Here is a 26,901-nt window from a genome sequence, read left to right as displayed (position 1 = left end):
CAAAATGTTACCTAATACCAATAAATGCTAGTGAAGAGCTTGTAGCTGGCATCGTATACCAAAGCACTATGCACTCATTAGGAATCACCTATGCAAGTGCAAGGCCAGCCAAAATAATCTCCTAATCAGTTATAAAAAGTCTACAGTACTTGTCAGGAGCTCAGTGTGGGGCAATAGCATTGAGAGTTGTGGTTTCTGGCTCAGGCACTAAATCTGTTGCACATGGAGACAAGCCAGAGTAAGGAGGACCTCACTGGGACCCAATCTTTCCCATGTTTGGGGTAAGGGAAGGGGGATTTGAATTTAAGTCTTCAGATAGCTGTTACTTTGGGATTATCACCATTATAAAGGGAACAGTGTATGTCAGAGGTCTGCTGTTTTGTGGGGACACATCTGTGAGTATTTTCCAAAATACCTGTCTTTTCCCATGTGCCAGAAGCCTCCCTGCATGTCACTTCTTACGTGAATCGGATGGCATGTGTGACTTGGCATGCGTGAGGCTGCATAAGGGATATCTCAGGGTGGTACGTATTTTTTTTTCCAAAGGCGGTCCTCATACAATGCATGATATCTTCCCATGTGAGGAAAATGCTGACCTTGCCTGTTGAAGTTACTTTATGTCTCCTGGTTGCCGGTGCAAAGCTTTTGCAGAGAGGAACAGGCTACTCTTATCTGGCATGTTCTACCTAAGTTACTATTAAAATTTCATTTGATATGTTCAGTGATTTAGGACTTTAAAGACCCCTTTGGCCTACCGTAATTCATGAGTAAGTATGTCATCATTCTTAAATGGAAAAAGAGTTGAAGTGTCTCCAAAGGATATATTTTTGACTAGAGCTGGAAAGCTTAAATGGTCACTTGTCAGTCGGCTTTTAATAGAAGCTGAAATCAGGAAATATCAGAATATGGCTCCTGAAGCGCATTCTGTAATCAAAGGGGAACGTACATTTTTTCCTAAATGCCCAATTACCAAGCTTGCTATGATGATTAACTGAGGAATCTCTTCCCTGCAGTTGTTCCATCTTAGAGTGATAGATGGTTATAGGGGTCAAATCCGTCCTGCGTGGCTATGTTTGCTCCTGCCCCGAGGAAGCACTGAGGTCTGTGTGATGTGGTGGGACCACCAGTGCCTTTTGCAGACAGCGTCCAGGCAGCAGAGGACGGTGTCTTGTGCTTTGGCCCCTCCAAAGTGATGCTCCCGAGGGTCAGCAGCAGCCTCAGCCTTTTGAACACGGAGTACGCACATTGTGGGTCAGACCTGGGAGAAGGTCTATGTTCTACTACTTATTTCCCTGGAGCTCCTCAGATCTGCGCCTGGGAGCTCGTGGGCTGGTGGGGTTTGTCTGTCTCTCTTCAGCCTTCTGCCCAGTGCCCTGTTTGCCATCAGACGTGTGTTGGGAGCCCTGTTTTGGTGATGCCTCAGGTGCCAGTCGCATTTAGGGCTGTTGGGTTGAACGTGCCATGTGGCAAGGATGGTTGCGTCCCTCTGCCGGCAGCTTTCACGCTGGCTTTGGCCAACAGCACAGCCCTGCTGCGCCTTAGAGAGACACAGGAGCTTGACCCACATGCCAAACTGTGCTTCCAAAACTAAACATTTGGGCAGGCAAATTCTGTTGGTTTGGCATTTTAAAGCTGTATATGTGCCTAGCCGGTAGCTGAGGCTGCCTGAATGTTCAAATTTTAGCTGCTTTGGCTTTGTCCTTCTATAAATATTCAGTCATCATGCTTTTTTTCATTGGACCAACAAGGAGAAAACTAGAAATTAGTATTTTAAAAATTATTGTCTTCACGAGGGCAGTGCAATACTTATGCTATAGGCATTCCCACAAACTAGGATGGGTTGAAGTAGGCTTAGCCCCTGGTTTATGAGACCAAGGTCAAATGTGACATGTTTGCAGATGAGGAATTGTCAGGATTGCTTTGCCAAACCACGTTACCAAAATTCTAGTTCTTTGTGCATCAGCACGGTATTTATTTGGGTTGCTGCTTGAAGGCGCTAGGATGAAACCTGCTGCATCTGCTGTTTTGCATGGTGAGTGTAACAAAGCGTGTGGTTGATATGACTGGGTACTGGCTTTTGTGCAATTGCTCATGTTTTGTCTTCATTTTCTTAAGTTTTATACACTTTCTCAGAGAAAGAGGCTTGGGATATTTGCGTAGGTGTCCATGGGTGCCTGGTGGGAAAGGCACCTTTGTCCTGATTCTGTGTTTGATGGGTGGGATCACTGCTCCAAAGTCAACAGTTAAGTCATAGATGCTGTGAATCCTTAGGATCCCCAGGCTAGAACACATGTAAGAAGTTGGGAATAGCTTCTGCAGAGAGCAAACTCTTCTGCACTTAAAATACAGACAGAAATACTTCCTACTTATTCAGCAGCTTCTGCAACATGCTGTGGAAGTGACAGCAGGTCCCCGACAGGACTGCACACTTGGATGTCCTGGGCTGGATCTAGCACGTGCACCAGTGTCACTTGGAACTGGATCTAGAAGATGCACTAATGGTGCTTGGACTTCCACAAGCCACCAGGCAGAGGATGTCTCCCACCTTCTTAAGTGACCCCACACTTCTTACCTCCCTGCTATGCTGGACTGGGCAAACTGGAGCCAGCCCATTGACACTTGCTTTAGGAAAGTTGGCCAAGTTGTCTGATGGAAAAATAAGGGTGACCAGAATGGTGCTGCGTTAGCAGATTAACACGTGAGCAGCCCGTCAGTGTGAAATGAGGGCATGCAACAGTGGAGTGGAAGAGGTTTTTCTTGTAACTTGCCACAGGCTCGGTCATGGCATGCGTGTGGTGAGGTCTCACCCCCACCGCGCTGGTGATGCACATGTTTTTTGACTAATCCTGCAATGACAGCACATGAGCTGAGGGTCTCCGAGGTATGGTTTCCCATGCTCTGCCAGCACTTCCCTTCCAGTGAGCGTAAAGCTTCAGCTCCAACCAGGTATCTTAGTACCACAGGACTTCTCTATTTAATTGAAATTACTTTGCAAGACCATCCAGAATAAACACTTTGGACAACAGAACACGGTTGGTAATATGGAACATGTGATTTTTTTAAAAACTTTTTTTTTTTAACACACTGCTCCGGGAAAATGTTTCCACACTGACAAAAACAGAACAAATGTAGGTCAGTGTCTGAAGGAGATGAAAGAAGCCAAGTGTAATGAGAGCCTATTGTTTCATGCTGACATATGCAGGAAGCTTGTGGAGAATGAACATCAAACTAAAATGTGAGGAAAAAAGAATAGAAGGCATGAAAATCATCATACTCAAGAAAACAAAGGGATCAGAAAGTTAAGGGGCACGCTAAGAAATCTGCACTAGGAGGCTAAATAAATGAGTTTCACATTTCCCCTTCTCCCTTCTCTTCAGTTCCGGGTTTCTCTCTCCCATTTGTCTACTAGGTAGCAGCCTCTTCTTCCTTCCAGGAATACTTTGATTTTTTTCCTTCCCATCCTGCAGATGCCAGGGCCTAGAGAGATCCAGATGGCAAGCAGACCAGCAGAAAAATGCCTCTTTACTATTTCACTTCTCATCTTCCTCTCAAGTTAAAAACACATGAAAGATCTATTGAAAAGAACAGACAAGTCTTATTTACTTTTTAATAAGTAAATTTAGTTTACTTATTTAACAGAAGTAGATCCACTGTTCAAACAGCTGGAATAAATATGAAGAAGCAATTTAGAGTCTAATTCTTTACTTGCGTTCACCAGTCTTACACTGATGTATCTTCTTGGGCTTCAGAGGCGTTTTCCTGACTTCGGCAATGGGCATGAAAAATTGGCCCTTCATGCTAATTATTTCTGCCACCCATTGTCATCTGGAAACATCTTCCACAGCTCTGGCCAGCCAGTGCCTTCCCTAAATTTCCAGGCGGATCCAGGAGACTTACGTCTGTTCCTCTGGTACCTTAACTGACAGGGCTGCACCGGAGCAGAACTGCTGCAAGAGGAGGGAGTTATGTCCTGGATATTTTATAGATGAGGCGCTGGTGCATTTTTTCCTGCCAACTATTTCCTTTTCATATAGCTTTTTCCACCTCTGGTAATAGAAAAATATCTCGGTGGGAAAACTGTCTGCCTAAACCCTGTGATGCCCCATTGACTTGAGTCATGTCACCCAGGGGCTGGCCCAAGGGGGACTGCCCTGGTGGCTGTGCCAGCGTTCCCAGGATTGTCCCTTCCCATATCCTTCCTTAAACGGGCAGGATACCATATTTCCACCCCGTCAGAATAATGAAGGGCTCCTGTGACAGCCTGATGGATGCTCTGGGCCTGTTCCTTGTGAGCTCTGAATTCACGGCACCATGAAATACATCGTCTGATGAGAGGTGTTACTGGGCCGTTGCTATTCCTTAAAAGTTCAATAGTTTTTGACAGTAAAAATTGTGAGCCCTAGCAAAGAACAAAAAATCTGCTATCTGTCATCCTTACAACGTATAAAAATGAAGCCCAGATTTTTGGGTTATTTTAGGGCACAGGGTGATGATGACTGTTTCAATGTACTTAGTGATACATTTAAATTGGTGATTTATGCAGCCTGACATTGACTTTAATTTAGCTCATGTTACGAGTAAAGTAATTCAGTCCTTAATGAAGTGTACTCCATATGACATATTGAACATGGGATCTGACAATCAGTGGTTGAAAACCAGCCTAGGTTACATTTTCTTTTGTCATTTGAAGTGGGCTGTCAGTTCATAAACTTAACTGGAGGCATGCTAACCTATCATTCTCTCTGAAGTATGGTGCTGAAGACTGAGACCTGTATTAAAATAAACTTTTCTCATCCTTTGAAAGGAAGAGGAGGGAAAAAACTTAAACGTGAGCTACGTTACACAGATGAGAACATCATAGCATGCATATGTGTGTATACACACATTTATTTAGTTTTCTGCAACGTGAGTATATAGAAAAAAGGGTTGTTTACAAAAATATTCGGGTCCTGACCTGTGCAAACCTTTGGATTGTGTAGTACAGGAGTGAAAGAATTTGATACATGTGTTCCTGAACAAATGGATCCAGCTCTGAAGCAGTATAAATTACACTTACGTCGGCTCTTAACAGGGCTTGGGAGTAAGGCTGTAGGGTAAGTGATGGGAAGCATAGACCGGCTGGCTTTGGGAGAAGTTTGGGGGGCTTTCTGTGCCTGCATTTCAAAGGAATTAACAGAGCAGCTCTGAACTGTAAATATGCAAATATTTTCAAGATTTATGTGAAGAGATTCATCCTTGTTTGCGTACGGAGAAGGAAGCAAACGTTTTGAGTCATTCCAGGAGGCGACATTAAAAAATGAGAAAGTCTGCTGTAGCTGGAGTCAAGTCACAGCTGTGTCATTTCTCGGTGCAAAAAGTTGACTTAAAAGTAGCATGGCAAGGGCTTTTTTGTGTGCAAGGCTGATCCAGGCATCCCCATCACCCACTTCTTTCCTCTGTGTTGCAAAGCTGTTAAAGGATGCTTTTAGTGTTTGAATGTGGGATTTGGGGGAAAGAACGGAGGCAAGCAAGGAGCATTGGCTTCGGGGCCAGTCGAAAATTATATATATTTTCCCTTTAAAAAATAAATAATAAAATTAAGGGGTGTGGGGGGGTGGGGGGGTAGGGAAAGGACAGATGTTATGTCCCAGAGTGTTTTCTGGGAAGAGGAGGACAAATGAAAGGACATGAATAAAAAAGCTGTAGTGAGGGAGAGCTTGTCAGGCGAAAGCATGTCTGTGCTACAAGGGAGGAGTGTGGGAAAGATGTTAGCTTGGGTTAAAATAGCACCATGACTGGACAGCCTGGGTTTTAACTCAGCCTAACATGAAATTATCCCAGACTCCCCCACCAGCTTGAACTTGAGATGATAATCTAAGTAACCCGCTCCCCTTGCCAAAGCTACCTTGATTTTATTGGTGTTTTACCCCCAGGCGAGGTACCCACGGTAGCCTGCCTGGCTTACAAATTCAGTAGTTTGCAGTGTGGAATATTTTGTGCTAGATTAAAACGGGATTGCGGGCATGGCAGTGGGAAGCAACTTGCTTTAAACAGAGGGAAAGCAGCAGAATAAAGCTGGCTTTTCACCAGCAAGGAGCCACTGCCGGTAGCCTGAGTGGCAAACTGCGGGTCCGAGCCTCACTGGTGCCCCGGGACGGTGGGTTCGGGTTTAAGGGCAGGGTTATTGGCCAGAAGAAATGAAGGGGCTTTAATTAACTAGGAAACATGATGCCCATTTTTGTGCTCAGCCCAAACAGCTCTTGATTTTCTATATTTATTTTTTTGGGGTGTTGAGCAGTCTCAGTGCTTCTTGGCTAGGAAGGAAATAGGATTGACACCAGGGAAAATGAGCAAAAATTATTGGCTTGAAAAAGTTAAAGGAAAAAGGAATTCTTTGACAAAAAACAAAAATCAGAAAAATACCACAAAAGATCCTCAACTTTCAGCATTATATAAATGCTGCTTGAATATCCATTTGATCTTTCGCCTTTGGATTTACTTAATGCAGTATATCTGATATCTTGCTGTTTTCATAACTCTGCCCAAAAAATTGCAAAGTATAGCAGTGGTCAGGGAGGGGGGATCTAGCCCCAAGAGTATGACATTTTATTTTAACATTGGGCATGACATGGATTTAGTTTTCCAAGAAGCAAATGCAGTATTATACGTCGATACTAAACTGGAAAATGGTCTAAATGCTAATATGTGGAGTATTTGTGGACTTCTAACCAAATAGCTGATTGATCAAGGGAAGGATGTTTGACTTTTTGGTGGAGGACACGGCAATTAAGTAGAAACTGAATACTTACAAAAAATAAAACAATCCCAGGAACAGACCACATTATCATAGGTTCCAGCTCAGCCCAACGCTATACAATTTCATATTTGATTTATTATGTTTTAGCCTGGGAGCTTCAAATGTGTCTAGGAGTTTGATAGGCAAACCCCAATGAGATTCTCCTGGCTCCTTTGAAAATGGCAAGAATTTTCTATTTACGGCATCACTAGTGATCAATGAAATTTTTGGGACAGTTCAAGAAATATTAAACAGGCTGAGTTTGCTCTTTATGAATTAGTCTGGTGTTTATTCAGCAGCTCATTTTTCATCGAAGCACAGTATTAAAATTTCACTTGTTTGTTATAGGGTTGTCAGTATGAAATCTATTTCCAAAAATATACGTTTCCATCTTCTCGTACCCTTTTCCCTGCTGTAGCTAAGGTTATGTCAACAGTCCCAATGTAAACTCCCTCATTCCAAAGTTTAGTAAAGCTGGCATCATTGGTCCAGACTCGAGCATAACAAACCCATGAAACAGCCCCTCTAGGAGCACGTTTTGAAACAATTATTTTCAGTGCCTTTGCTTTCCGCGTTAAGCATCCTTCTGTACAGAAAGCAGTTGCGTTCGGCCTCTGTTGCAAAGTTATGGTTACAAGAAGGAAATTGTGTAGACCCTCATATTTTCCTTACACCATTAAAGCATTTGCATCTCAGAAGTTTAAACTGGCTGCCCTGCTGAGATTTAAAAATCAGCCCTTGCTCAAGCTCAGTAACTTTTTCCGTAGTGTTGGTTACCATGCATAGCCATAGTAACATCACAAGGATCCATGCCAGGGCTCTTGGATGGTGCACTCTTCCCACTTGTTGCCATCTTTTTGGTTCTCCTATAATATACATTTTAAAAGTGTATACAGCTGTATATTTGCTTAATTGGGAAACTTTTTGGCATCTCCTATGGAAAAATAAGAACCAAACCCTGGATGAGGCTTAGGAATGCCAGCATGGTGCTGCAGAGTTCATCATTCACTCCTCCCTCCCGATCTGTCTGGGCTCCCATCGTTGAACTGGGCTGAGCTGTGGAACAAGGCGGAGACTGGCATGAGCTGTGCCCCCTTTTTAGTACCAGCTAAGGGCCTCAGATAGAAGCTCCCAGAGCACTGCAGACTTGCTGCAAGCTTCATCTTCACCATGCACTGGTTGCATGTTCAAATGTTTTTGCAAGCTGGAGAGCTCAAGGCTGGGCTATCCAGCGTGCCCGGGGGTTGTGTCCCATTATAAGTGACAAAATTGGTTCCTAATGCAGCACAGTTTGATTTACACGCTTCAACTTCCATTCTCAACAATAAAGCTCCATCGTTCCCTGGCTGCCAGCAGTAACTTGTCCTTGGCCTGTGGGCTGAAGGAGGTCTTCTACAGCCAGAGCACCTGGCGCACCCATGCTCTGCGTGCAGCTGGATTTTCTGCAAAAATGGATTAAAAGAAACTGGGAGGGTGGAAGTAAATACAGCATAGTGACAAAGAGGTCAATGATTTCTAATGCTTCCGTTGCCCTAATTATCAATAAGCTGGGGTCGTGCTATTAGTGCATCCTCAGCTAGGCTAAAGAACACCAGACGCTGGTACAGACCTGCCTCGATAAGGCACCAGAGCCAACAAGCAGCCTTTCATGGACCTCACAACCAGGGCCAGTTATGGCACTAATGGCTGGGCCACCAGGTCTTCCCCTTGCAGCCCCCAGGTGACAGTGAAAGCATAAAATAAGAGAATAGGCTGGCTAAAGGCTGTTTCACAAGTTGGTTTTTAAAGGAAGAAGCAGGTGATGGCAGAGAGTGGCCTCTGGTGCCATCAGTGAGGCTTGAAGGGGAGGGTGGTACAGCAAACATGGAACTTTGGGTCAGAGGATGTCTAAGCCCACCAGGCAATCCTGGTCTTGGATATACCTGATTGGCAATACTTGGGGAAAAAATGTAAAATGATGGAAACTGCAGGTGAGGCTTCTGAAATGTAAAACTTTATGGGGAGTGAGGAAGCAGGAATGGATATTTCAAGGTGAAATGGGAATGGGTAGTCACGTAGCTCTAAAAGCTGCAGGAAAATCAATCCTTGCTGAATAATGGGAGGCTTGGAGAAAAAATAAATGTAAGAGTTGGCAATTCTGAACCTGATTAACTTGTATGGGGCCTTTGGCTTGCATGAAATTCCCTTTTGGATGGCTCGGCTCTCTAATCTGAAGAAAGACGGGGAAGGCAGAGGCAGCCACCTCTGAGATTTGCTACCAAGGAGCCAAGCAGGGTCAGACTTCGTGGTGATGTGGAACCGTCTCTGTGGGCACGAGACTGAACCCGTCCACTCATACTAATGTGCTTCTAAATGCCAGTTTGCAAACCAGTCTGGGTTTCAAACATCCCTGTTCGCTGTCCTTTCTTTCATTATTATTAAGTTGAGGATGCCATTTCTAGATGTTCTTGACTGATGCATACCCAGTGTTTTGAACGCCGTGCCTGGAGTCTCTGTGATTTTTGCATGACAACAGGATTACATTTATACAATTAATTAACGTTTGCTTGACCACTTTTATCCAATTTCTTTCTCCAGCACATAAAAGAGAACCTGACATAAATTTCTCTTTCAAAACAATTGACTTAGCAACTGCTGACCTTCTGTTCTGTCATTCCGAGGATTGATTGGATATTGTTGAATTGTTTCATTCTGCAGTAATTAAACATAAAATTAATTATGCTAGTAACCTATTATTTCTTTGAACCAAGGACCAAGTCATTTGTTTTTGCTTGGTTACTCTTCAGGTTCTGACATCAGACAGCAAAACCTTGCTGTTACAAACAAACTAAACAGTATAAAGGGAGCAATTTAATAACCAAAATATAATATAAAGACTTCTAATTTCCGTATGGCTGGCCTATTGCATTAGGTTAATATAATTTGATCTATAAATCTTTTAAACCTTATGATTTTGTAATTTAAACATTTCCTGGATGGCTAATCATGCAGGGAAAGACTAATAATAATAAAAAAAACCCCCAACCTAAAACAAAACATGAGCCAAAAATATACCTTAAAAGTATATTAAAAAGATTAGAAAGGAGGAACATTTGTAGAAGACTTGGTGAGCCCTAGTATGGCTGAATATTTCTGGAGCTCGCAGCTTATACAAGTCTGTCGGCATTCAGTCTGGTGCTGATGCAGAATTTCCTTTGTTCCGATGAAAGCGTTGTTAGATATGTTTACATTGCTCGTATTTGGTGTAGAAAGGAACATCAGAATGACAAGTTGATATTATCAAAATGTATGTGCTCATGGACACCAAAATAGTATTTTGTGGTTTTCATTAGCATGGGCCATATTAATTTAATTAACATGATTGAAAGTTATATCATACCATGAGGCAGATACCGAGCCCTGGCTTATTACTCCCCCATGGGCTGTAAAACGCTACGGCTGACAAAAGGGGTGCGTGTGTACGTGTGAGCCTTCCTGCTGAGAAGTTCACCTGCACACTTTGCCCCAAAGCTGGTGGGGATGGTGGGATGATGATCACACAAAGTCAGAATGAAGCAATAACAGAAGTGGGCAACCACCTGGCTCCGGCAGAAGGTGGGCTTTTCCCGGGGCCAGGCACCAAGGTCCCTGCGGGTGCTGGCTGTCCTCTTCCAGGCTCACCAGCCTCTTCCCGGGACTCTGCCTCCAGCACCAGCATTGCCCGAGAGGTTTTACACTCAAGGTTGGAGCACGGCAAACAAAACCCCTCTGATTTTTGTGGCTGCTGGTACGAGTCCTGGAGGTGGTTTTGAAGGTTGGCGCTTCACGCCCCTAACTCTGGTTGCCACCAACGGGGCCATCAGCTGGGCTTTGCTGCTATACAGGGACCAGGACACCTGGGGAGATGCTGCTGTGTCTTTGCCTCCCTGCTGTGTTGGGCAGTCACCTGCTTTGCTTGTACCCAGCTCTGATGGAGCTCCTGTAACATCTGCAGATTGCTCCTTGCATCTCTCTCTCTTTTTCCTCTCCTTTTTCTGCCTCAGAGAGTGATTTTTGCTGGTAGCCATCCTTTCATGATGCTCAGATCTCTCTGGTGTAGAGCTTAACTCCTCTGCTGTGACAAGATATACATCAGAGACGTGGGAATCTTGAACATAAATGACTTTTTAATTGTATGACTCCACATAGCCCACTGTTGAAAGATGTGGTGGGCAAGAGAGAGCAATACTTTACAGACCAAACACAGCCACCAATATATGAGCCCTTTGTTCTCAATCCCTTGCCCTAAGGCAAGTAATACACTCAGGTCTGTGGACATTGAGCCTAATTTGATTCCACTTACCCCAGTGAAACTATATTGACTTCGGTGGAGACACTGCTTTCCAGTGATATAAATGAGAGCTAACTAGTTCTTCAGGCCAGTGGCGATTACCGCCCGGCTTAAGAGTGGCGTACAGCCACAGCGGCTGCCGGGTTCTCATCGGCTGAGAAATGTCTGCTTTGTGGGTATGTCTGTCAGGGTTCATTTTCCACCTTGGTGTGGAGGAATTCTGGCTAATGAGTTGGGTTTTGGGTGCCTTAGCATTTCTGTGGGAATGGTTTGATTAAAGCCTTGCCATTACTCGTGGTTCGAGTGTGCAGCCTCACTGCCTGCAGGGGTAACGTGGAAATGGTTCTGAAGGATTCGGTTTCCTAATCTGGGTTTTTTCAAGACTTTGACCTGTGCTCACTCTGTGTGAGATCAGTCATCCCCATCCATACTAAAGGTTCTTTGGTCCTCCCCAAGCCCTATTAACTCGCATCTGTTCCAGTCCCTGAGCTCTGTCTATGCGGAGGCACCTTGCTCCCTGCTTTTTAACTTTACAGCTTTATTTGCAGCCACCTATTCAGGGTAGCCTCAGAGATGATGTTACTCTAACTCCCCATTTGTGATTTTTCTGTGGAAAAGGCTCTCCTGGATTCTTTCCATCTGCCTGCAAAGTCACTGTTATCGTTTAATTCAATAAATCAGATTCTTGAGCTTTATACTTACCAAGAGAGAGTTGCAGGGACCTTTTCCAGCATCCTTCGTGGATGTAGGTATCCACATCTTTTTCCTCAAAGGCTTTCAGTGTTTCTTTAATGTCCTGTCTCCTGTAAGTAGGAAAGCTGGAAGACAGTTTAAGCAATGTTTTTTGGAGATGTGATAGGTGAAGAAAATATTCTGCAGCTTTTGCACCTCCAGTCTCAAGAGCCATCTCTTATGTCTTAGAGAGCCTCTTACGTGACCGCGCTTTGCAGCACGGGGCTGGTGTTCTTTTGCCAAATATTGTAGCCCAGATAGTGGTTTTCTGGATGCGTTTGCAGCCTCTGGCCTTGGCATCTTGAAGGGTAGGACCCTCATGATCCCTTCTGCCCTGGCTCAAGCAGAAGGGTATATAGAAATGCATATTGTCTATGTGCCCACCTGCCCCACACACTGTCCCACCCCAGGCTGCTCCAGCTGCGTGTGAACAGCTTTGCGATGAGTTATGCTTTCCAGCTGACTACTGCTGGTTATAAACCTTGAGTTATTTTTCATGACCAGACCTTCTGAAGCTGCTTTTGGTGTCTTACTTGATGATGGGAGGAAGAAAACATGTTGGAAGTTTCCTCACAGCGAGTCAGTTCCTGCTCCTTATGGAGCCCTTATGGCTTTTAGGATAAAAGTCCTGCCTCTGCTGTTGACATGGCCCTGATTAGAGGGGCTACTCTGGATCCTCTGGAGCCCTTGCAGGAAGCAAAGCTTGAACGAAGGCACGCATATTGCCCAGGTCAGAAATGGAGGAGAATGCAGATCACAAACTAATTTTGGGCAAATACAGATCAAAGTAGGACTAGGTAATGGCGCATACAAGTCAGTTCATGGACCTCTGCAGCTAAACCTCAAAGAAATTGATTGATGTCACCAAGAAGAAAAGGAGTAAAGTCTACTAAAGCAAAACTCGCCTCTTGTTTCCCTTCCCTTCCTGCATTTCACTGGCAAACTGTGTCTTTGGCCAATGGCTGAAGAAGAACTCTGCCCATATCTCACCTCCCACAGAGGGTGGACTGGGAGAGTGCATGGGGAAAGTGCTGCTGCTGCCCTACGTTCTGCTCTTCCCTGGCCACCCATTTCTGATTACTGCTGGCCAGGCAGACCTTTGATCTCACCCCCCTGGGGCTGTGTTTTTACCACTGACTGAAGTTGGGACAGGGCGATTGACAGTGACGCTGGCAATACAGTAGGAAAAGAAAGTGGCAGGAGAGCAGTAGTAACAGTAGGAGGAATGTTAAAGAGCAAGTAGTAGTTTCTATACCTTTTCTAGCAGAAATTAGGCCTTGGTTTTTGTTGTCGATGATGATGATTAAATAATAGCAGGCAAATAATGGCCGTGATGAGAGCTGAGTTTTACGTAAGAATGGTGTCTGCAGATACACCTTGTGGTCAAGCCGCCTGGTGTTCAGACTTCTTTATTGTGCCAGGTTGCAACGGCACGACCCTCTTCATATTGGGTCTTTTGCTTTCTTACTTTCTAGACCCAGTTTTCTTGCTGGTAGCTGTGGGAGCGTGTGTTGCAGCTCACTTGAAGCTGCTCTCTCTTCCAGCCTGACCTCTGGAGCACGCAGCCAGCAGCTCGGGCAAAGAGCAGCTGCATCCCTCCTTATGGTTCTCATGATGGAAAAGTTCACCTTATGTTTTATTACCCATGTTTATGGAGGTGAAAAAGTATGCCGGTGTGTTCTCTCTTTGCTTTGTACTTGGTTTCTCGTTTGGAATGGAAACAGAAGGAAGAAAAATGACTTGGACAGACCTGCTCTGGGAGCAAAGCACCTGGGGTTTCCCTCTGATAGTGGGCTGCTGCGGGAAGTTATCTCCAAATCAAACATTGATGTCAATGGCACTCTATGGTGGACAAAGAGAGACCTCAGTGTTACCATGTGGCGTTGGTGTTTTCAGATTAAGGCGTGGGGATTAAGGAATTTTACTCAGCAATTTGAGATGCTTTGTTAAGAATGGAGGAGATTTGAGCTGCTTTGTTCTCAAACCACATGTTAGTGAAAAAGCAAACAGGCACTTAATCCTGACAGACAGCAGAACTTGACATCAGTTTGTCCCTGGAGAGGTGACCAGGAGTTCCCCATGCCCGGCTAAAATGGTTGTTCCTTCTTTTTTAGGAGCCCCAGACGGATCCCGAGCGGAGGGCTGCACGCCCCGTGCGCCGTGCTGAACTGCTGCGGGTCTCAGCGGGGACCTCGGGCTCCCCAGGAAGGGTTAGCATTGAAAAACCCGCACAAGGTGCCAAAATGGTTACTGAATAGGGCTAAAATATGTTCTAACTTAGGGTCATGCCTTTAGTCTTAAACAGGACCATGCCAAAAAAAAAAAAAAAAAAAAAAAAGGCTGATAATGTTCCTGTTTGGGACTTTGGCTGGTTTCCTGCAACAATAAAAAATATAGCAGTCGACATATAGACAGCTGAGTATATACATGCTTGTATACTGCTCTCTGACACAAACATTAATGTCTTATATAGATCTTTGAGGTTCTTTTAAACATCTAGTTACATTTTAAGGTCATGTCCTCAGAGGTCATTGATGTAAGTGTATTTGTAGAAAGAAACAAACAGCTCATTGAATTTGGTTTCCCATTTTAACATACATCAGTTAAATTAAATACTCAATGTTATAATGTCTGGCAACAAACCCATTTTCTGATGTATAAAATTTGACTTTTCCCCTCTGTGTTTGTCATAGCTAATACACAAAGATAAAGTGCATATACTATGCTCTGCATATTCCCTGAACTTTGGCAAGTCACTAAAAGCCAGTACTCAAATCAAATTAGAACCACCCGATTTATAAAACACCCTTAGCAACTAATTTTATATTAAAAAGGAACTCTAGGCTGATACAAAGCCAATCAATAACTCATGCTTCCCACTGTGGAGCAAATATCAGCTATCCCTTTCTAATCTTTGTGTTTTGGCACCATTGCAATCCTGTTGTGAAAAGCCTCCCTGGTGTATTACTTACACAGTGTAAATGCACCCAAACAAGAATAATCTTGGTGCATGCTTATTTTCTCTGCAGGTGCTGAGTATCGGGGGGGTTAGCTTTGTAAAAGGATCTGCTCCAGGTAATTCAACTGATCTTCCCGTTTGTTTACGTTCCATTTGTAGCAGGCATTAAATTTTTTTGGCACGATTCTGTAGTCGCCTACTAACCCGTATGCCCCAATTTTGGTGAAAGGGTTGCTTATATTGGGAAGGCAAGGCTGGCCTTTGTTTAAATGTTTCTATTCTGAAAAGGTCTCCCAAATTCCCCACAAAACTGCACTTTTTTTGGAATAGTGCATAAAGTGTGCAGGGCTGATTAAATGGGTTTTTGCTCTTCCAAGTTTACAGAGAGCAATGGAAAAATATCAGTTACGTTTTGGGGGCTGGGAGCCTCAAATGAAAGATTGACCCCCCTTTTAAATCATCCTATGGAAAATTAAATTGGTAATATATAACTTCAAGAGTCTTATTGGTATCACCATTTATTCCTTGTAAACAGCATGGGAAACCTGGCAGTGATGTAGGAGGTTCTGAATAAGAGAATAGCGGTTTACTAGTTCCCTTTTAAAGACTAGCAGAGTTCCCAAACACAGCTTTGGCACACTGCTTAATTCAGTTGCTCCATGCTTCTATGAAGGTTTATTGACTATATAAGGATCAAATAAGGGGTAAGCTGAAATCAGAAACACAGTATTCATTCATTTAACTCTGCTATAGTAGAGCAAATTCAGGGTGACTCAAGGGACACAATGTCTTGTAAAACATATGTACTTAATATAAGGGTCATAAAACTTATTAAATTAAAAGCTAGGTTAAAAATAGGAAGAAAATTTATGCTGCTGTCTAAAACAGCAATAATTTCCCTTTGGCCTTTCCCTTTCCAACTAATATGGGTTCTAGTTTTTTTTAAAAAATAGTCAACTGGTAAAATCTTCATTCTTCACAAGCAAATGCAAGTCACTCTACCAGGTGAATTGTATGACTAATAATATAGCACAATAAGTGGAGCAGGGGGGCTGCTGCCAGCTGGGAGGATATATTGCATCATTGTTGACCACACATGAAAACCTGTAGGCATGCATTTACCCTTTGGGAAAGAGCAGTAGGTCACTCTTGGCCAGCAGAGCACAATGGAATGCCTTTTTGGCCATGAAGGAAAGCTGACAAAAACAAAAATTCCCTTTCATCTCTCCACACCAATGCGCCATTGGTGGTGGGATGCCAGTCAGGACCCTCTTTCCCTGGCAATTCAGTCACGCAGGGGGGTGGGAAGACCCTCTTGGATGAATGTTGAAGGGTTACTTAAGCAAGTGCTCTGGGGGCTGCAAGACACCAAGGATCCCTTCCTGTCCTTGACAGACGTATCAGCGAAACAGAAGTGCTCAGATGAAGTCAATGTAATTATCCTGCAGTCCTGCGGAATGACAGCAGAATTTAGCTCCTTCGATCAAGGCAACCATTTTCTATTAGACATGTTGGGGGGGTGGGCAGGGTGGAAATAAAGCATTGTGACCTAAATCCTTCTGTCTAACCTCTAAGAAATCAAAGTGATGCTGGGCCATCCTTGACTCGTGACACTATCCAGACCATTCCTAGTGGAGAGCCCCTGTAATGTTTGCTCAATGGCATAAGTTGTTAAAGAAGGATGTGAAAAGCTTGTGTGTTCTGGAATGTAATGCCTTTTTTTTTTTTTTTTTTTTTTTTTTTTTTCAGTCCCCTCTGGCCTCTGAAACCTCATCACCGTGGTTTTTCTGTTTTCTGAATTATAAAGAAACAAATCCCGGAATGTTGAAATAGTTTATTTTTTAGCTACCACTTTTTCTGTGTTGGTCAAGGTGAGCTTGTTCCTCGCTCGTGCCCACCTACTTTGTCCCAGTTCCCTGTCCCCTCCTGCCTTGCTGTTGGAATGGGCACTAGTCAGAACAACGGACACCCTTTCTGGGGGGGGGTGGGGGGCGTGTGTGTGCCATGGGATAACACAACCAGCCTGGATTCCCATCCCCTGTGTGCTAGGGGCTCCTTATTCTTTTTTCATGGCACATTGTTTAAACAGTTCTGCACCCGAATCTGTCACCTGCGACCTCATTAAGTTGCATTTAATCACCTGGGGATGCACATCAGCCCTAACCCCATCATTTCCTGAGGAATTTTCCCCTGATTTACTGAATAGCTCTCAAGCGCTAAGCAGGAGACCTCTGGGTGCCGTTCCCTGTGCATGTTGGGTTACTGGCATTTATACTGTGTTTTAAATAAACAGTATTTTGCAGGCACGCTTGTTTTGAAAAATAAACTTCTGGGCAGAAGGAGCTAGTTCCCATCAGAGCCAGACTGGTAGCAGTTTGGCTTTCCCCAGCAGATGGGAAGGGTTTAGGCCATTATTTTTTTTTTTTGGGGTGGGGGGGTGGGTGTAAAAGTCACCCTTCCCCAAATAATAGCTAGGATTTCACACCCCCCAGGGAGAAGAAAATCCTGAAGCCAAAGGGCCGGGTCTTCACAGGGGTGCTTTGGGAAGGAGAGCGTGGTAGTACCCCTGAGATGTGGTCCTGGGACACCTCAAGGGGTGTCCATCCATACCAGGATCTCCAGCTCCAGGTAGTGTGGCTGCTTCTTCCTCACCCCCATCTTTTACTGGGGATGTGCTGGCCCACCACCTTCATCCACCTGTGGAAAGGCTTTCAGAGAGGTAAAGGCACTGCCCATGTCCTGCCGCCGTGGCTGCCTACCCCGCTGCCCATGGAAAGGTTTCACTTCTGCCATGAAAACAAGGCAAGGGAAGCTTATGTCCTCCTGGGCAAGGGTCTTCTGTGTGATTCAATTTTTTTTTATTGTTCGTTTATTTTTTCTCCCTATATTGAGGGTGTTTTTAGAGAGGTGAAGGTGAGGAGGGTGGTCCTGGTGTCCTCTGTTTCTTTCTAGGACTGTCTCTGTGGTTATCCTAAATCACCGAACACTGGCAGTAAGGAGGCCCCCTTGACTGCAGGTCTCACAATGGGCGAACGAAGGGTGGACACGGGCAGCGGTGGCAGCTTGTACAGCCACGGGACAGCTAAAACCTCAGGATTGTTGCGGTTTCCCTACTGATACTGGGCTGGATTTGGGCTACCTGAGGTGGAGCTTCCCTGCCAGGAGCAAAGCCTGAGCAAAGCTGCGAAGCAGTGTTTGAAAAATGGTTGTCGGAGAAGTATGAGATGAAGATCCTTCACACTTGGTGTGACCAGGTATGATGTTGTTCTACTTTTAGGACCACCGCTAGTGTTGTAGCCTCAGTTTTCCACGTGACCTTCCACAGAAGAGGCTGAGCTTGGTGGCACAGTGTGAACTGAATGCAGGTATTTGACCGGGGGTAGCACTGAACCCACGCAGAGTCTTGCATGTTATGTTACCTTCCTCCAGGAGAGCTCGGCTTGATCTCCAGCCTCTGAGCAGCACCTTGTCCTGACATTTGCAGGAGGATGTATCTAAGAGTTGACCTTTCTGTTCTGCTGATAGAACCACGGCGCATCCTCCCCACACCCCGTTCGGCACTGTTTCTTTCTCTCTTCTCTGTTACAGAGCGGGGCCAGTGTGATGGAGAACGGGAGCCCTTCCCTACCCCCCACATCGCCATCCTCCAGCGATGGAGACAGTTTATTAGGTGGAGGAGATGAAACAGCCTCCAGTTGTTTCTTTCTCTTTGGTTGTTGTCAGTAGACGGCATTGTCTGAAACGGCTACAAAAGCGACACCTGCCCCGCAGTACCTCGGGAGGAGGTTTGCAGTGGGGGTGCTGGTGCAGCCAGGTGGGTGGTGGGGGTGCTTTCATGTTTATCAGATCAGAGGCGGCGTGTCAAAACAAGGTGTTCCTTTGAGAGCCCTGGGGCTGGGCTACAATACGAATCGTTTGTCCGTGGGAAGGGTCACCAATTAATTAGCAGTTTTATTTAAAAAAAAAAATTAAAAAAATAAACTGGCAGCCCTTCTGAAATTTAAGCACGTTGTTCGTGGTGTAATTATAGATGAAATATTAGAGAAGTGGACTAATTACACACAATGCACTTGAGCCCAATTAAAATAGCATCTGCAGTGAACGTAGGGGTATTCTCTTTCGTTAATAAGAAATACTTTCTTAACAACAGAAAATAAAATAGCTAAATTGGATATGCAGTTGAGATTATAAATATCCTATTAGCATATAAAATGAGGATTAACCTTATTTAATCACTGCTTGCTTGATCATCAAAAGTCATGTTTCACCTCTATAATGTAGCTGTATCCTCTCTGAAAAAAAAAAAAAAAAAAGCAGCATATTAATAAATTTAGCTAATTAGGTGCTTTTTCTCATCTGCTCAATGGAGCTGGTGGAGCAAACTGGCTGCCCCTGACCGCTTGGGTCTTCCTCATCTCATGTGAAGTTTAAGCTTATTTCCAGGCAAGAGCTGTTGGTGAAGGTGCGGGGCTTATTGTATAGATTCATATATGGGGTTCTGGCCTCTGTGGCTTGGTGGGAGCAATGGTATCAAAGGGGACAGCGAGCTGTGAGGCTGATGGGGAGGAGAAGAGAGACAGGGAAGAAGAAAAGGACTCAAATTATGGATTTTATCCCCTGCAAAGCAAAGCTCTGCCTAAACATTGCCATGCGAGGGCCCATTCTAATTCCAGCTCGGTGGCCCGGGGAGGGTCAGGCCAGCTTGGTTTGCTGTGGGTCTGTCACCGCCGGGGTCCCTGGAAGCCAGCTGGCGCGCGGAGGATGCCGTGCTCCCGGCGCGGCAGGGAGAGGTGCTACCCGCCAGCTGGCGACCTGGCTGTGCGGAAGCCGGCCAAGGGGGCTCGGGCAGCGAATGGAACGCTCTGACCTCCAACCTTGTCTATAAATATTCAGCTGATCTGCTACATGCAAAAGGAGAGCAGCTCTAAGTGAGGAGAAGGCTTCAAATCAATTTTTTTGGAATATTTTTTGGCTATGCCCTGTAGGAAAGGAGCCTGCGGTATGCTGCCTGCCATGTCTGAGGACGGTGTGGCAGGTTTCAGGGCTGGTCTTATTTGCAGAGCTGTTTTGCCTCTGGCTCCATCACGCTGCCCCTCTGTCGGCTGTCTCCATGGCAGAAAACAGAGGCCAAGCAATGGCAGGGCAGGAGCAATCCTGAGAAATATATGCCCAGTTTGATCTAAACCCACGCAGCTCTGCTCCCTGGTTGTGCCCTGTTTCCATTAGTGTCCGTGTGAGTTTTCCTGGCACAAGGGCCGGTGGCTGATAGCTTGCAGAAGCTGAGTTTTAAATGTGCCTGTTGAAGCATTCCCAGAGGAAAGGCTTGAGCAATGCCATCCTCGCTGGGCTGAGGCAGGGCCCTGTGGCATTCAGGGCATGTCTTCAAGGGCTTGGAGCTGTAATGTGGGCTCTTGGCTCCTTGGCTTCAGGTGAATGTTACCCCCTACAACTTGCCTCAGCATCACCCCAGCCCAGGGACCATTTCAGCTTTGCTTTCACCGGGTGTGTTCGGCTTTGGTCCAAGTGTGGGCCTTGCTATCAAAAAAAACTCCCACCCCAAAACCCAACCAAAAATTAGCTCAAGCCAAGTCTCTAAAAATACTCGTTACTGCAATGCTTATAAATGAAATAAGTGGTTCTCTCAGCCATAGCAATTGTGTGAACGGGGATGGAGGCATAGTAAGTCCCATATTTATTTGCAGCTCCTCTTTGCGACCTGTCCACACTGAGCCACACTGAAGCAGCAGCTGGCCCCTGTCCTGACCCTGGGCAGAAGTGTGAATTTTCCCCTGGCTTTCACAAATGCTAGTCAAGTGCACCAAGGGACGGTGGTTTTATTTATCGTATTCAAGGAGCCACAATTGGATGTTTCGCAACAAACTGGGTTCAGCCTGTGATTTACAGTAATGGGGAAGAGCGCTCTGCTGGCATGGCCCTGGTGTTGCCAAGTCTTGTGATGGTTGCAATGATTTTTCCTTACTGCCACAGCGCCTGGAGCAAAGTGTTCATAAGCGTTTCAGATTTTTTTTTTTTGTTGTTTGTTGGTAGTGGCAGTGGAGGGCTTTGTTTTCTTGTATTAAGAGCAGCTTTCCATCCCTTAGGGCAGAACAAAAGAGCTTGGAAGCATGTTCTCAGTGTCCCCACAAAGACTCAAAAGGCAGTAAGTTTTTTTTTGTTTGGTTTTTTTTTTTGTTAAAGGAACCCCCAATTTGTTTTCCCACAATTGGTTTAAGTCACTCTGGCATGAGTTCATTTCCTTTCTTGCCTGATTCATGGATGCTGGAGATGGGCAGTAGTACCAGAAGTGGCAGCTACCTCCGTGCAGCTCCCACTGCTCTCTGCAGGACAGGAGGGGGGGGATGCTAGCCAGTGAGGTCTGCAGAGGGGTTTGGGCTGATGTAGTAGGCACACACCTTTGGTTGCTGTTCCTGTCTTTAAATCCCATTTAGTACTTAGGAGTTTGAGATTTAACCTCACTTTTCCTCTTACCTGGTAGAACAGGGTTAAAGGAACCAAAGTGTGAATATAGCTCAAAATATTAAAATCAAACTCATGGTGGTCCTGTTCCAGTTTTCTCTTCAAAACTCCCACTCCCAGCGACTCCTGGCAGTGGCACAGGACACCTCCTCATTCGTGGCCTCTTTACCCCTCCTTTGCTTTTGGTCCTAGAAATCACATTCAACTAAGCCCTTCAGAGAAACACGGGAGGCAAATTGAAAGTGACTAGGAATAAAATAGACTTTGCCATGTGGGGGAATTCGAGGTGTTGTACTGTCAGGGAGGGCTGTGGGTGAAATGACTGAATCCAGAAACATATGGAAAACGGAAAGGTCTGCGGGTGATCATAACATCAAAAACATGAAATAAAGTCAGCTGCCCATGGTGGAAATGCAAGTTCAGGGACTGCTGCAAACGAACGAAGGAAAATACAAAAGGGAATGCAAAACATTTTTCTGGCTTTCATGGCTATTCATACCGCGAGAAATCTCTCTTTGGGCTCTGGTTTTAAATTGTTTATGTTTTATTTTACTGCTGCTATACCCTTAAATCATGGTAATATTCCTCAGCATAGAAAAGATAACTTGGGGGACTCTTGTTTCAGTGGCAGGAGAGTGAAATGCTGTTTTCAGTATAGCTGCAGCCCAAATCCTTCCTTTTTTCCACCCCTTGAGACTCCCCGCTCCCCCCCACCCCTGCCAGGATTGATGCATTAGGCAAACCCAACGTTAATAGCAGCTTCTGGTCTCGTCAAGTGGGCCGAAGAGTTAAACCCAAACGAAGCTGGCAGTTGACTTTTATCCACTTACATCCAATTAAGAGGAACTCTTCGGCTCCTCATGAGTTGTTAATCCCTGCAAAGAGAGAAAGTTTGGAAAATAAAAAATCCCCAAGTGCCACAAGAATGTTAGGTTGGGTCTGACCTCCCAACAAACAGCAGCTTCCCTTCAAAGAGATTATTCATCTCGCTTCCCACTTAGCCATCGAAAACGCAGCGGCCAGATTTCCAGAAGTCTCGGCAGCTGGCAGCTCCCTTGGAGATCCTTTCTCCTGCCTGCTCAGAGCCCGGAGCAAGAGGAGCTGCTGCCCTTCCCGTGCTTTAGGGGGTGGAAAAACTGTGGCTACTTTGTTAAGATGCTTAAATTGGGCTCAGGCTCGTTTATGAGCCTGGCCCTGGCCACCGTGGTTGGTGGCCACTTCTGGTCTCCCTCTCCAGTCCTTCAGGGGAGGTTTATGCAGCCATTCAGCTTCACCTTGAGGTTGCTATGTCACGGGTAAAGGGTCCCGTTGCGATGCGGGACTGCTTTTATGGGGGAAAGCAGAAGCCAAGATGCTTCGGCGGTGGAGGGGGGAGGAACAGGTCTTTCCTGAGAAGATCAAAGGAGCGGAGAGGAGGGGACTGACTTTTGGCAAGAGGAGAACAGGGCTCATCTCACTGCCTCCACACCGTAATTCATGGCTTGTTTTCACAACCCATCATACGATTTCTTCCTTAACCCGGGGGGGAGGACTTGGTTAAATTGTAAATGAGTATTACTGCAAGCACTCTGAGGAAATATGTTCTTTCCCCACAGAGCCCATACATTATTTCCATGTAGTTACGGGGCCTCGCATTTCCTGGAACTATCATCCAGACCTTAATTCTCCTCACACGACATCCCTTTAAAATTGCGAAGGTCTCTTAATCAACCTTTGTATCAGCGGCAAATTTGCAGTATGACCTAATTTGAAAGATGTCTCAAAGTGCTGACTCAAAGGGTTGGTGAATAAAGGCCAGCCGCTGCCGCCGTGACATTAACGCGATGCAAAACAAAATCGAGTTGCATCAGCTGAACGTTAGTTTGCAAAAAATATTAGTGATTGAAGCCACTCGCTGGCCATCTTTTATTTATACTTACGAGATTTATACTTTTTGGGGTCTGAAACGGCTCTAAAACCAACTTCTGGAGGAGAGACATGAAGAGACTCCTTAATGGTGAAAAATCCCAGTTGGATCTATACATCTATGCTGCATCATTTACACTTCATAATCTCCTCTTTTTTATAGAGCAGGAGGCAGACACATTATTTTAGAACTTTTATTAAAATATTTATACAGCAACAGATGAAAATTCTCATCCTAATATGTCACTTTGCATTTTTCGGTTACGTTCCAAGTCTTTATCTTTTTTCCTTCTCTAATTGAAACGCAGCCGATACTCCTTCATTCTCTGGATAAGTAACTGTCTTAAAACAACTGGCAATTACTTTGGGACTCAAAGAAATAAAAAGGAAAGAAGGGATTTGGGCCAGAAAGTTTATGGGGGGAAAAAAATTCCCTCAAAAAGCAAAAAAACCCCAACTCCACCATCGTTTTATTTAACTTCTCAAAAGAGAAAAAGTGAGTATAAGTTATTGAGTTTTTTGCTAGGATTTTATGGGGGCATCGTTTCAATTCTTCTTTTTTTTTTTCTTTAGCTTCTCTTTTCCCTGCTTTCTCAAGGAAACTTATCCGAGCTAGAACAACCTGGCTAGAGAAGAGCAGAGTGCATTTCTTCATCGGTTTGTCAAATATTGGCTGCTAATTAACACTCAGAAGAGTTACTTAAGAATCAGGGGTCTAGGGATGAACCAAGTCAGCAGGAACTATTTTTCCCTGTGCCTTTTTTTAATATATTTTTAAATTGAAATGTCAATAATGCAAATCATCTAATATGTGCTGATAAAACGTCTATGACTTTGCACTGAAGTGGCTGAAAATCGGACACACACATGCAGAGAACAAGGGAGACAGGCCATTAATTTAAAATTTAGAGGACCAATAAGTTTTTGATAGCAATGGGTTACTGTGCTAATGATTATTTAACTCGCTTCATGTTGGGTTAAGTATGTATGGCTATGTAAAGTGTAACGCCTTATTGAAGTGCGACAATGAGACTTTTGCCTCTGAAATGTTATATTCAAAGGGAGGGGGGGGAAGGCAGCGGGATTATAAAAAGCAGTTACTATATGATAGCACATTTCAAGCAGTTGTGAAGCAGAAGCTGCTACAGTTACAGAAGTAAATTTTGCTACTCCACAAAAAAAACTACATACACAAACCCAAAATACTTCTACACTGCAGGAAAAAAACACACAGACGCAAACCCAAAATACCTCTACACTGCAGGAAAAAAACCCAAACAACATACACAAACCCAAAATACTTCTGCATTTCCCCTCAGCTCCTTCTTGGGAGCTATTTTAGCATGGCTGTATTCATTGATGGCTGCAAGCACAGCAAGCGGAGCATGGCTGGAGGTTTTACCTTGCTGGATATTCTAATTCTTCTCATCCTTTTTCTTTTTTTATTTTATTTTATTTATTTTTGTTTTTATTTTTATTTATTTATATTTTTATTTTTATTTTTATTTTATTTATTCTTCAAGTGTGTATTTCCACGTTAAGATACTGCAGGGTTTGGGGTTTGTTTGTGTCTTCAGAGCTTGAAGGGACATCTGTACCTATTATTCAATAAAACACTGATCATTCTTTTTCAAGTAAAAGGCAACACCATTTCTAAGTAAGAAGAGGAAGAAAAAAAAAAAAGAGGTGAGAATAACAATAAATGTTTGATTCCCTGTAAATGATTTGCAGACCTTTTTTTATGCCATCATTCTTCAAGTACAGTACTGTTTGGGGTTTTTTTTATTATTATTATTATTTTATTTATTTTGTCTTTCTAAAGGGATTGCACTTGCTAAACCCCCCATTCTGGGTTGTTAGTGCTTTATGTGGCAGATTCCTTAGCAGCAGTGTGTAAGTGCTGCCATTTGTGAGTATTTTGTGTCCTTCAGCCCTCCTAGGAAGGTGTAGGTAGGAACGCTCTAAACCTTGTAATAGTGGCCTGTGGGGAGAGGATGGCAAAGTAATGGCTAATGAACTGGAAGCTGGCTGGAATTTGGAGACAAATACTAAACATAATCAATATATATATATATATAATTTTTTTTTTCTAAAAAAGAAGCCAAAAAAAAAAAGCAATGAAAATTTATGACCTTAACATTCCTTCAGGGTCAAGCAATTTATCAAATTCTCTCACTTTCTGGTTTCAATTACACAGCTATTGTGGAAGGAACTTATTTTAGCAGGTTCATTTGCCTCAGTAGGGAATACAGGACTTTGGCCTAATGCTTCACCTTTAGTGCAGGCCATTTGAGCCTTAGAACAAATACCAATCATCACTCTTTGGAAAAAAAAAAAAAAAAAAAAAGAAAAAAAAATCTGCATCGGCGTGGCCTATTGGAATGGGGTTTCTGTCAAGGTAAACGGTTGTCGGCAATGACTGTGGTAGAGTGGCGATAAATCCCATTTTATTGCTGAAAAATTCCAGCTTCTCTCCATGCCTGACAGCTCCCCACATTCTCGTACCCATTTGGGCAATTTCTGCACTATGTCCATCTGGTTCTTATTACCTCTCAACCTGCCAGTGTCTGATCCAGAAAAAGTGCAGGTCAAAAACAGGGGAAAGAAACCAAGGTGATGGACAAAACAGAGAGAGAGTGATTGAGAGACCGAGCCACGCTCCCTGTTCCCCCCCCCCCCCCCCAGACAAATAAAAAATAAAAAATAATAAAAAAAAGGTTTAAGGGGAATAAACAAATTTAAGGGAGGCTATTAGCTTTATTATGGAGTTCCTAGCGATGTCCTTACAATAGAAAATTAAACAGGTAACAATCCGCACACTCCAAGCTTCAGTAATGCCACCAAATATTTGATATTTGCTCAGGACACGAGTGACGCCTGCCTAAATAAAACTTTCCAGGAGAAATGGGAGAAGTCAGGACATGCAACCCTCCGTTGGGGGAGTCCTGGTGCCCCCATCCCGCCTGCAGCCTTCTCCGCCGCGTGCCTTTGGAGACTCGCTTCCACAGGATCCTTTTGGGGTTGCAAATTGTTGCAGAAGGTCAGCCAAAGTATAATTAAATTATAATTTGAAAAAAAAAAAAAAAGAAAGTTAGGCTGCCTTCATGTGATAGAAAAGTGAGCAGAAAGGAAAATCTTCATTTCCATGTGAGTTTTTTGCATGCTGCTGAATCCAGACCTACATTAGGAAGTTCAGTTTCTTCTCAAAACCTGCTGACATAAGTAGAGGGAATGTTTGGCTATTTTTTGAAATTTAAAAACCAAACAGTTTAGCCCAGGACAACTGAACTGTTATTAAGCCAAAACAAAAAAAATGTGGGAACACTGGCTCTTCTCCCGGTAAACCCTGTATCGCATGATACTTGTCAAGAACCCACCAGCACTGCCAGGAGGCAAGCCGTGACCCACCAACGCAATCTTCCCCTTCAAGGGACCCTGTGAGTTTAATTGCAATCCCTGTATTTATTCTACCTGAAACACCTCGTACTCCACCCAAACCGCTGTATCTTTTCCCCAGCAGAAGATCCCTGCTCTGGCCCTGGGGTCTTGTGATGGCTTTACCCATTCCTGTTTCCTGGAGATGCCAGGGAAATTAAACCCAACTTTTTGTTTATCTCTTCCCCTAAAGGTCTGACTGAATTCCCGCCAGCAGGAAATTTGGAGCATGCCCTAAAGTCTGCTTGGTGATCTTTGGTGCCCATGAGCGTCCTGTGGTAGGCGTCTCATATACGGTAGGACATGCCA

General features: G+C 44.3%; 1 long non-coding RNA gene across 18 annotated transcripts in view; it reads left to right on the top strand.

Moving 5' to 3' along the window:
• LOC308064210 overlaps window positions 1-26,901 on the top strand; it is a 72,240-nt gene that overhangs the window by 24,715 nt on the left and 20,624 nt on the right. For 11 of the 18 annotated variants that reach the window (XR_013928292.1, XR_013928294.1, XR_013928295.1 and 8 more), the window contains exon 1: window positions 1-26,901. This exon is cut by the window's left edge and continues 24,715 nt beyond it. This is a non-coding gene — a long non-coding RNA (uncharacterized lncRNA). The other 7 variants (XR_013928293.1, XR_013928291.1, XR_013928298.1 and 4 more) reach the window with 7 other exon arrangements.

Source organism: Falco punctatus (genome assembly GCF_963210335.1).
Source record: "Falco punctatus genome assembly, chromosome: 5".
NCBI classification, from domain to species: domain Eukaryota; kingdom Metazoa; phylum Chordata; class Aves; order Falconiformes; family Falconidae; genus Falco; species Falco punctatus.
Note: the sequence above shows the minus strand (reverse complement) of the source record. Positions and strands in the feature narration are given on the sequence as shown.